At 36.2% G+C, this 10,810-nt stretch overlaps 1 long non-coding RNA gene across 1 annotated transcript; it reads left to right on the forward strand.

Annotated features, from left to right (window-relative positions):
- The first annotated feature begins 5,195 nt into the window (after positions 1 to 5,195).
- On the forward strand, positions 5,196 to 10,123 carry LOC140524132 (uncharacterized). The gene is made up of 2 exons (XR_011973580.1): positions 5,196 to 5,329; positions 9,892 to 10,123. It is a non-coding gene; the product is annotated as an uncharacterized lncRNA (long non-coding RNA).
- The last annotated feature ends 687 nt before the right edge of the window (positions 10,124 to 10,810 follow it).

Consider the following 10,810-nt stretch of genomic DNA (forward strand, 5'->3'; position numbering starts at 1 on the left):
GAACAGCTAGAGAAATTCAGAATGGTTGGAATATCCAACCCTCTCCCCTCAAAATCAGTAACAAATTCATGGTAACTTGGAAGTAAGTTCTCTAATGGAGTGTCCCAGTGATCTCTGCTTGACTCTTTATTTAATATTTTAATAAATGACTTACATAAAGCCATATATGACTTTTTATCAAAATCACAAATGACAATGATAGGAGGGGGTGGCTTACACAGTGGATGGTAAAATCACTAATCCAAAAGATTTTGCTAGTTTATTACCTTGGACCAAATCAAAGAAGATGAAATTTAATGGAATAAATATAAACTCTTTGACTTAGATTTAAGAGATGGACCTCATAAACATGATTTCAGAAGTATAATGTAAGAACTTCAGTGCCTCATTGCTCACATTAATAAAGAAACGTCAGGGAAACTCAAATGCCCCTCAGTCACCTAGTGAAAGTAAGGCCTACAATAATTCCCACTCTTGGGGTCTTGAATATCAACTAGCTACCAAGTGCCTAGGAATCTCCTCTCCACCTTCAAATATAAGTCAGCACCAGTCCTCAGGTCTAGTCTCTCTACCTCTTCCCACAATGCCTCTTTCTGCTTAACCCACATGAGAACCTTATAAATATCACCATATTTTACATGTTTCGGATCACCCAGGGATCCCCAGTGTCTTACTTTCATCCTCCTTGACTGCCCCCTTCTTAACTGAGAGTATTTCCCCTCCATAAAACTGGTTTGCTTTACTTTCGTTTTGCTGACCTTGCTTCACTGGGTGACCTACTTCCTTGTACTGTACCTTGGCATCCTGAATCTTACTGAACCTGTATTGACACGTTTCTAAATAGCAGAGCAACTTAAACTGACCGGTGGGCTTCAATGTGTTTCAAGATCAATACGAGACAATATTACAACATGGAAATTGAAATACCTAATGTGATTTTAGGCTACATTAAAAGAAGTGCACTGTCTTGGACTAGGGAGCTGAGAATCCTGTTCTTCTCTTTCTTGTTCTTCTCTGCCTCAGTCAGAATGAATCCAGAATGTGCATTCAGTCCTGGGGAATCACATTGAGGAAGAACTTTGACAAGCTGGAGAGCACTCAGAAGAAAACAAACAAAATTTTGAAGGGCCCCAAGTTCAGTCCACATGAGAACAGATTAAGGGAACTGAGTATTCTCAGCCTGAGAACAGAAGTCTTAAATGAGACATATTAACTGTTTTGAAATATCTGAAGGGCTTTCATTTGGAAGAAGATTTAGACTTGGGTGCTTGATACCATGCTGCTTAATACAATACATAAATGCTAATAATTACTTTTAATCCTTAACAGAGTGATAGACATAGAGCAAATAATGACTTGTTGACATATCGATGGTTCAGGGTAGAAAATAACCTCTTTTACTCCAATTACATGTAAAATGGGGCAAGAAAAATTCTCTGATCAGAATTATCTAGAGAAATTAGAGAATCGAGTGATTGGTTTTGGGTTTTTTTGGTATATAAATACAATCTTCAACCTTATCTCCATGATCAATACTCTGAATAATCCCACTGATATCCTAAATCTGGGTATTTCCTCCAGGAATGCAAATTGCAAAGCATCCATACCCAGTCATCCTGGACAATTTTTGCTCATATCTTCCTGTAAATTCTTTCCAAGGGGTCTACCCAAAATATTGATCGTCTCCTCAAAGTCTCTTGACATTTCATGGATACCAATGTACTATAAGGATCCCTTACCCTCACAAACATTATATATGCATAATATATATATAATATGCATACACCTGCATGTATGTATGCGTAACAAACAAAAAAATCAAGAAAACATTTCCTTATATTTTTTCAAACAGGAGAGAGTTGTATAAAAAACTGTGAATATCCTTTAAAAAAAGTTTCCTTATCTTTTAAAATATGTAGCAAATTTGATATGTAACTTTCAAAATGGATCTGCTTGTCTATAGTTTCTTATTATCTTTCTAATCTTTTTTTTTTTGGGGGGGGAAGACCCTGGCCTAACTTTTTCCATCTCCCTCCTATCAAAAAATATGTACAAGTCACCCAAAACAGATTCTCCTGTTGTCCAGGTTCTAAACTGAATATCTGATTCTGTGTCTCTGTTAGTTGATGTGTGATTTGCTTTTGCACTGGTTCTCTGAAATTGTAGTGAGTTATATTACTGATTTCTTAATCCTTTCAAGATTTTCCTTTATAATGGTATTGCCGAACTTGTTCTTCTGGTTCTGTTCACTTTAGTCTGAATCAAATCATGCAAATCTTCCTCAGGTTTCTCAGAAACCAACCTTTCTTTTGGTGTAACAATGTTTCATTATATTCATTTACCAGAATTTGTTCAACTATTCCCTGGTTGGTGTGAACTCTCTTAGTCTGCAATCCTCTGCCACTACAAAAAGAGCTACTATAAATATTTTGGCACGTCTTTTTGTTCTCTCTTTGATCTCTTTTTAGGTATAGGCCTAATAATTATTGCTGGGTTGGTATTTTTATTAGCAACTTTTAGCTCAGGAGAACTTATTCTTCCATTTCTTTGTATTAAAAGGTAATATCACATCCCCTCAGGTTCTGTGAGGAGAATATCAAGTTCCAAATTTCAGCCATCACCATCTTTCCTCTTCAGCAGTATCCTTTTCTTTAGTTTAAAAAAAATCAAAAGAACATATAAGTAACTGTAGTAAAAATGTACTTTAAATTGATCACTATCTCCCAGGATGGCACTGGAATTACCCAGAGAGAAGAGTACTTATCCCTCCCACAAGCACAATTTGGCAGAAATACCTCTGAGAAAAAAAAAAGTAATGACAGATGAGAATCCCCATGGGAGTTTTCTCACACCTCCAGAGTCTCAACTATCTCATGGAAAAAAGCCAAAAGTCTTAAATAAAGTGGATTGTCAACAATAGTCATCTGACAAATCAGTCTGGAGAAAAATTTGAAACATTTCTGTCTGGAAGGACTGGACCAGATGACCTCTAAGATTCTATGATGCTCTGAATGAAAATGCATTCTCTCCATGTGAGCAGCTCAGCGGGAGCAGGACATTGATGAGATAAGTTGGTAATATACCAACTCAGAGGCCTTCAAAATCCCTGCAAACATGCACTCTGCTGCTGAGCAGACTTCACTACCCAACCTGTCAGGACAGTATGATTCATTCTGCTGTTTGGGGGCATAGGTAAACTAATTATAAACCATATGTGGTACTAAGGATCAAACTTGATCGCAACAGTGCCAAAACATCTGGTCAATTTAGAAGGTCATCTGGATGTTTGATCTACCCCAAGCAAATAACCGATTTTCTTGAGGTTGTTGTCCACCACTGATCTGACCTTTTTTTGGGTTACCATATCCCTTTTGTTTAGATAATTTCCTTTGGATCAGTATCATGGCTTACAGCTAGTACCATCTTGTGTTGTAGTTGTTTCTATACATAGCTTATTTCTGCTGGTAACTGGTGAGCTTCTTTAAGGGTAGGGCCATGTCTTATACGTAGACTCTCAAAATGGATTTATGGAATCAGTATGGGCTCATGATGGGGTTCTTAAAAATTAAGGTGAATTAAAATCAATTTTGTTTTGACAATCCAAGCTTTTATTTGAGGTAGATTGAGATGACTCAGTAGTATAGTGGAAATAATTTGAAACTAAAGTCCAAAGCCCTACTTGCTCAAATTCTAGTTCTGATATTTATTACCTATGTAACCTTTTGTCGTCACTTAAACTCTCTATGTTTGTTTCTTCATTTATGAAATAAGGAGATTGCACCAGATTACACCTAAGGACCCTTCAAGTTGAAAATCTGTGATCCTATAATCAAACTAGGTTTGGGATGATCTTAGCTTCTGTAATGGCTTATAAGGAAAGGAATTATAGCTGTGATTTCATTGATTTAGAGAAATCTCAAATGAGGTGACTATGAATTCAAATTGACATTGTTTCGATAATTTAAAATTTTATAAAACTACCTAAATTACTGAGAAGTTAAGTGACTAGCTGAGGGTTACACAGCAAGTACGTGTCTGAGGCAGGACCTTAACCTGTCTCTCAACCATCTCTTTACTACACCATGCTGGTGAAATTCTTGATTATAACAGCATCTCTATATTTTCCAAAGCAGAAACTGTGGGTAACCTATCAACAAATCATCCAATAAGAAATATCAAGCAGAAACTTTTGAGTGAATCAACCAGTCATTGCCAGCTTAATTGAAAGTCTGTATTCATTCTTTTTCCTGGGTAATTTTAAAAACTAATTCAACTGTATGTTTGGGTAGCAAGTAGACACAGCCCAAATGTTCTTTTCTAATTTCATTTAATTGCAGATAAAAATTAACGTTAGAAATCACCAGGATGGTTCCAATTGATTTTTAATGTGATCTCCAAACACATCATCACTAAAAATATGTTAGAAAAACACCCTACCCTCTCCCTTCTTCTGCAAGAAAAACATTGACATTCACAACAATGCCTGTAATCATGATTAATTACTTTGGACACGCCAATCTCAAAGTCTACAGTTTGAGCTGCCACATATATGCTTTAGAAACACAGCTGTGTCTTAATAGAGCATGATAAGGAGTAAGTTTGTGTGAAACAATCAGAGGAGCTAAGGATGATGTCCTTTGGCAGAGGTGCCAAATAGATCTATCCTCTGAGTCAGTCAGGAATTCAATTTTCTGATCATAAGCTGCACAAACAACTGCCACAAATGCTTCAGCAATCGGCAGTCAAAGTAACAGCATCTCTATATTTTCCAAAACAGAGCCTGCGGATAAGCTATCAACAAACCATCCAATGTGCTTCACATCTGGAGGACACAGTCACAGGGTTAATTTTGGTCAAAGGAAGAATTGCATCCCTGGTTTTAATTTGGGTGGAATTTTAGTCAGGAAAAGGAATATATTGTGGGCATTCCTAAAGTCCCCTTGGATGTGTATGCTTAACCCTGCATGCCACCAAGCATGTTCTGGTCAATCAACTTCTAGTTGAAATGAAATCTAGGACACTCTGAAGACTGAATTATGGACAGGTTTTTCTTTTTCAGCCAGCTGTGATAGTTACAATCACTTGACATCACAATCATGTCATAGTTTGTGATGAAAATGCTTTGTAATCCTTCAAGTGTTATATAGATATGTCATAATTATGGCCTTGGCACATCTTTCTTCCTTAGGGTCTTCATACGTCCTCTGGAACATCCACCATCACTCAGATGTTATGGAGGTAAAAAGGGCAAAACTTGACAAATATCCAGACAGGGTTTATTGACCTCTGCTTGAATAACTCTAGTGACAGAGACTCACTCCTTCGTGAGGTAAATCCTTCCGCTTTGGGACAACTCTAATTACAGAGTTTTTTCTTGATATTAAGCTTAATTTGGCTCCCAAGTGACCTCTTCTTTATTTTTAGTTCCCTTCCTTGGTGCCAAAGAAAAAAAGGTTCCATTTTTCATCTACCTAACAGCCATAAGCAATAAATTTTCAGGTAAATTCATGTGGGTGGAAAAGTTCTATAATGGAGAATAGTTTGCTTTGACTAGAACATAAACTGTATTAAGGAAGTATGGAGAGATAGCTGGAAAGGTAATTTGAGGTCCAAAGAGGTCACACTATTTACCCAAGTCAGTACCAGAACCAGAGCTAGATCCTAGGTTTCCTGAATTTCAGTTCAGTGCTCTTTGCCCAATATTGCACTACATAGTTTCTAATTTCTCTGAGTTAAGTGGCACAGTGCATAGACTATTGGAACTGGAGTCAGAAAAACCTGAATTCAAATCCAGTTGAAGGCAATGTGACTTTGGGAAAGTCATGTAAGAACTGTCTTTTTCCTCATCTGTAAAATACAGGTAAAAGCTGTATTTTTCTCTCACAGTTGTTGTAAGAATAAAAGAGATAATATTTGTAAGGTACTATGTAAACACTACCTATTTTTTGTGATTGTTGTTATGTATGTTGTTACGTAACATACATGATGTTATGTTGTTTTATGACTGTTGTTACAGTTCTGACTGTTTAGAAATGGTCTGATGTATCTCAAAATGACACCAATACAAACATTCTATTAGGATAAAATGGATTTATTTATTCTTTTTTTACTTAGCTACAAAGGCAATGTTGTGTATAGCCAGGGAAGAAAAAAAAACTTATGATTTAGATTCCAAGAAACTGAATTTAAATCCAAATTCTGCTGCTAACTTTCTTATAACCTTGAGAACCCCTCTTCCTTTCTTGGTCTCAGTTTCCTGCTCTTTAAACTGAATGGACATAGCTCTATTCTTCTCATGGACATATGCTTTTTTTTTTTTTTTAAAGTATAACACAATTGTGTATAACATGCTCTTCCTAACAAACTCTTTTGCAAAGTACGTTTCTGAAAAACAGTTAAATTTATTATTTATCTGTTGAAAAAAAGGGATATGTCCCATGATTCAGAGTGTGGTACCACTGTAATTGACCAGACTTTTGCTTTCTCTTTGTGCTGATTTTAATAACACAATTGTAGCTATTGTATATATTGTTATTTTGCCTGTCCTTTCTGAATTCTCTATCACTTTATAAAAGTCTCCCTACGTTTATCTGAATTTATCACTTTTTCACTTCTGACAGTATGCTAATATTCTATCACATCTACATATAACATGAGTTTGGCTCTGACCCCACTATCTGAGGGTCAGGTCTATTACACATTACCTTCATGCCCTGAGTTTCGCTGATACCTTGAAATACCAAAGTGAATTCAGGAATCTCTCCTCTCCACCACAGCCTTGAGCCCCTAGTGATTATGCCCCCCCCCCATTTCTAGGATTCCAGTGACTTACACCCTAGGTCCATTTTTAATTATATAATATTAGATTAGCATTATAATGGGATGTAATTTGCTCACATGTTTTCCAGTTGTTGGGCACATATTTTATTTCCTGCTTTTTGTTTTTAGTTTTTTTAAAGTACGGCTATGAATACTTCAGTGCCCATGAGTGTTTTCCTTTTGTCAATAGGTTATTATGCTAGTAGTGGAATCTCTAAGATATGAGTAGCTTACTAATTTTTCTTGCATAACTCCAAAATATTTTCCAGGATAACTAAACTAATAGCTCAACTAGCTGTGAACCAACGTTCTTTTATCTCATGGCTCTTCCAACAATTAAGGATTATGGTAGTCTATGATTCTCAGTCGTATAATATCTGCAGGAGGATATTGGCAAAAAAAATGTTTTAGGGGAAGTTTCAGGCTATTAAAAAAAACCTTCATAATATTCCAAATATGATCAACTTTCTTTCTTTTCTATAGCTTCATTGAATTCATTGTCCCTCTACTTTATCTGTCCAAAATACACGTATGAATGGATCAGCTCTATGAACTGTTCATTTATCCACATATTTTAGTCTGAACAATAGGCAATTTTCACTCACTTACTTCCTGTGTGGGTCATTAACCAAAGATCTTTGAAGTGATTATTGATATTATGCAGGACACTCTGAATTACATTTTAAAATCTGATGTTTGTTGGATCTAACCAGACAAGAAAACAAATGATGGATGAAGAATACCTGTTGCACAGATTATGAGAATGAATTGAATGAATAACCCACTGAACTTGTGTATGTGTATAAACACATATAAGGGGCATCTAGGTGGTGCCTGGAGTCAGAGGGACTCAATTTCCTGGCCTTCCTGACCTCAGACACACTTACTGTGCAAACTGAGGCAAGTAATTTAACCCTGTTTGCCTTAGTTTTCCCATCTGTAAAATGAGTTAGACAAGGAAATGGCAAATCACTCCAGTATCTCTGCCAAGAAAACTCCAAATGGGGTCATAAAGAGTCAGGACAGCTGAAAAACAATTACTGAACAACCACACGCACACACAGACACACACAGACACACACACACACACACACACACACAGACACACACACACACACACACACCAGGTATGCTAGGTAGACAGTCAAGTAAACTTGAAACTGACAAGTAGACTGAATGGCAGCTGGGAAATAATACCATTTTTTCAGTGATCTTAAGCTCCTTGTTGACTAATCAAATGGAAGCTGACAGGCAATAGACTTTTATCAAACACACATAATGTACCATACACTATGCTAAGGGAAGTGTATTGAGATACAGGCAAAATAAAGATAGTCCCTGCTCTGAAGGAAGGGGAGGAAGGATGGGAGAAGACAGCACACAAAAAAGAACTAAAAAATATTTTTCTAATGACAATATTTTGTTAGTCATAGTGAAATGTTTCTTATAGACGATGGGGGCTTGGCCAGGACCCACATAGACCACTGGAATTTTTAGTTTTTACTCATCTCCCAAGGTAAGTAGTTATCACATTCCAAAAGGTAATGGAGAGATTAATAATAAAAATGTATCATTACAAGTGTTAGCTTGTATACTAGAAATGACAAATGATAAAGAAAAAAACAGGGTTAAAAAATACGAGTAGTTTCACATAGTGAAAGTGAAAGATAATATATAGATAGTATTTTGGCTACCCATTGGTACCCCATTCAAAATAGTAAAAGACTAAAAGAAGGTCTCCAGTGTGTTAAGTATCAACAAGAATCATATAAAATGATAAGCTAACAGTGGGAAGAGTGACCACATCAGGGAAGCCATGGCTCTATCAAGACACAATTCATCTCATTAGATTCAGTTAATTGTCATAGCCTATCAAGATCTCTTGGGATCCTGATTGTTATTTCACCTGGTAATAATTCTTCCTAACTCTGTTTCACTTGAAAATTTCATTATCATTACTATTCCCTTTCTCAAAACTTCTCCACTCCCCCCCCAAAATGAATAGGATTGGGCACAGAACCCCGACACTCCCCTAAAGGTCTTCATCCAAATAAATATTGAACCATAAATAATTGCTTTTTAGGTCTGGTTATGGGACAAGTTCCCAATCTACTTAAACATACTATTATTAAACCCATATCTCTCCATCATGTCTGTAAACTTTCTTTCTATCATCTTTCAACCTCCTTATTCCATATCCCCTTAAGTTGTATTGTCTCTCTTTTAGTCTATCTCTTGACCATAACAGAGCTAAAAAGATCCTTTTTATTATCTTTAGCAAGCTTTCTCAGTCTCAGATCATTCTGAGATTTGGGACTTCAAACAATTTTCTTATAGACCCCGAGCTTCTCAGTTGCTTGTCCCAGCTTCTATTTCTATGTATTGCATGTCAATGGATATTTTACATTATTGATATGGAGATTCCCCTCAACAGTGTAGATCCTAACCCATCCACGCCTCCTCATTCTGACTCTTGTACATATTCTTCCATAAGTTTAACACAGGAAATCCAACAAATTCTTTTTGTGGGGAGTAAAGGAGGGCTTTGTCTTATTCAATCTTTTGATGTTATGTGGATACCAAAAGGGCAATCAATTCTGTTATTTCTTATTCCTGTTTTGCAAACATCCCATCAACTCATATATGTCTTTGATAGAGTCCTTTATTCTATTTCTCTTGTGAAATTCCTTCTTAATACTCATGTATTGCAACCTACTCACATTCCTCATTTTTTTTACACCTTTAAAATTTGAGTGCCCTGTGTATTCAAGTTGGTCTCCAAAAATTCTCCTCCCCACCTTTCATTAACATTGCTCCTTCCTGACTTTAAGACTTCTTTAATGAGTATTTCCCACATTTGACTTATTTCTTCTGTAGAATTTTAGACCATTAGATCCTAACTATTCCATGCCTGAATTCTTCAAAATCCACTCTTCCAAAAATCTAGGATATCTACAAATGGACTATGGCTAGCTCTCTTTTGCTTTTTTATCTCAATTTCTAATATGGAGTAGTCACTTCCTCCCAAGGTTACCATCATTTATACTTATGCAACTGGTTCTTCCTTATTAGTCAAATCCGGTCCAGGAAAGCAGTTCACTTCATCATCTCCTCCACCTTTTGAAGAATGGAAATATCATTAAAACGAGCCAAGAATTTCTCAGTTGCTGTGTTTTTGGCAGAGAGAAAGAACACTCCAACAGATGTCCAGATAGTGGAAATCCCCCATCACTACTATATCATACTTCTGTGAAGACTTAACCTGGTCTGTATAAATAAACCCATCATCTATCTCTTCCTACTAGTTAGGTAATCTGGAATAATTGCTTCTATTTTTCATTTCACTTATCCTCACCCAAATGTGCTCCATCTTGATTTTCCTCTCCAGTGAGTATCTGTAATCTAAATAAAAAATGCTCCTCCATCACTACCCTCCTTTACCCATTCATTTCCTTTTTATATAAAAGATTTATCTTTTAAAGCTAGGGCAAGACAGAGTAGTGTATTGTCCACTGCCATATTGCTACACAGCACTCTGGAGTATGAAATCAGATTAAAGTGTAACTGGGAAATATTTAACAAAATAAATATACAATATAGAATGTATCTATAGATGAGATATAGAAATAGATAATGCTAATATGTGATATTCTAAGTCATATGCAGCCCAAAGGATTGTTATATCTAGTTTAGTGGTCCCTGTTTTTATTTGAGTTTGACATCACTGTCAATCATCAACAACACAGGTCAATTTGTAACATTTGCCAATTTCTGAGGAGTAAATGCTCACCTTGAAAATTTAGCAATTGGCTTTCCCAAGAGTTGGTGCAAGTTAGCTAATGCACACCATTGCATGGGGGAGGAGGTCCATGGACCTCATGTTAAAAATCCTTGTTTTAGAGTCATATTATAGTCATAAAGTACCTTCCACCCACTATTGGAGATGAGGTAAATCAGGACAAATTTCTCACTTTGCTTTAGCATTTCTAGT

Source organism: Notamacropus eugenii, chromosome 2, assembly GCF_028372415.1.
Source record: "Notamacropus eugenii isolate mMacEug1 chromosome 2, mMacEug1.pri_v2, whole genome shotgun sequence".
NCBI classification, from domain to species: domain Eukaryota; kingdom Metazoa; phylum Chordata; class Mammalia; order Diprotodontia; family Macropodidae; genus Notamacropus; species Notamacropus eugenii.